This window comes from Grammomys surdaster, unplaced genomic scaffold (genome assembly GCF_004785775.1).
Source record: "Grammomys surdaster isolate TR1022 unplaced genomic scaffold, NIH_TR_1.0 126118, whole genome shotgun sequence".
Lineage (NCBI taxonomy): Eukaryota > Metazoa > Chordata > Mammalia > Rodentia > Muridae > Grammomys > Grammomys surdaster.
Genome location: NW_021620926.1, coordinates 5599165 through 5600521, shown reverse-complemented (window position 1 = coordinate 5600521; position 1357 = coordinate 5599165).

The window sequence follows — 1357 nt, the reverse complement described above, 5'->3', positions numbered from 1 at the left end:
ATTTGAACACTTGATCCCCAGTTGCTGGCACACTTTTGGGAGTTTTAGGTGGCATTGTCTTGTTAGAAGTAGCAAGGGACTAGACTCTGAGATTAAAACACCTGGTAGCACTTCCAGTTGACTTTCTTTGCACTGTGCTTGAGGAGATGTGTGCTCTCAGCTTCTGGCTCCTGTCTGCTACTTGCTGGTATGACTTCCTGTCTGTCTTAGTCATTGCTCTATAGCTGTGAGGAGACACCATGACCAAAGCAACTCTCATAAAAGAAAGCATTTAATTTTGGGCTCATGGTTCTAGATGGAAAGAGATTAGTGAAGGCATGAGAAAGGGATTGAGAGGTAGAAAAAGATCCTCCGAGGTAGAGACAGAGAATATTGAAATGGAAGATCCCAGAGCAAGGAGGTGGCGGGCGAGACTCAGGAAAGGGGCCATAAATAGTAATCCTGCCAGAAGGAGAATTCCAAGAGACACAGGGAGGGTGACACTCTAAGGGGTAAGTGCTGAGGACAGTGTCCTGATCCAAGGGTGTCCTCAAAGGGATTAATACTTGTCATAGAGAGGCCCTGAATCACACTAGAGAGGTGTCCTTTTCTGTGTATAGGGCATAGGGAACTTCCTGGTATGCTGGCTGATGTGACTGACTTGCATTGAGCAGGCTTCAGCAAACTAGAGGGACAGAATGGGCAGCTTCCAGGAGGACACTTACCCAAATAGACAAGGAGATATGATGATTGGTACAGACATATGTCCCAGCAGGCAGAGGAGAAAAACAGCCAAGGAGGCACACTCCAAATTTGGAGTAAAACATGGGGGTATCAGAAGGCAGTGTAGGCAAAGAATACATTCTCAGGAAGGCCAAATTGGCAGTTTGGTTTAGTTAGGAGGGACATGTTTTTTTGGGGTGAAGGCAGTGTCCCTATTGTGTTTCAGACCAAATGTAACTGAGAACACAGTGAAATCACTGAATTGGAGCACTCTGTGGGCAGAAAGGTTTAATGGGGATCAAATTACCAAGACTTTCTCTCTGGAGGGGGAGACAGTGGTGGGAAAGCAGGTAGGTTTTATATGATAGTCAGCAGACTTTAGCTGTCCTCTTTGCTGGAGGTAGTTGACTTTGGGGAAGGATTAAGAGAATTAGTGGATTCCTGGCAAGCAGAAGTCCATTTTGCAAAGTCCTTGAGGAACGCTGAATTTAGGCTTCTGTTTGCTCAATAGCAATCCTTCGGCTTACCAGGTCACCTGTTTCTGTTTAGGACAGTGTCACCAGCACTGCCATTTTGGAGATTTCCTTTGAACCTAACGCCTTCCTTCCTTCCTTCCTTCCTTCCTTCCTTCCTTCCTTCCTTCCTTCCTTCCTTC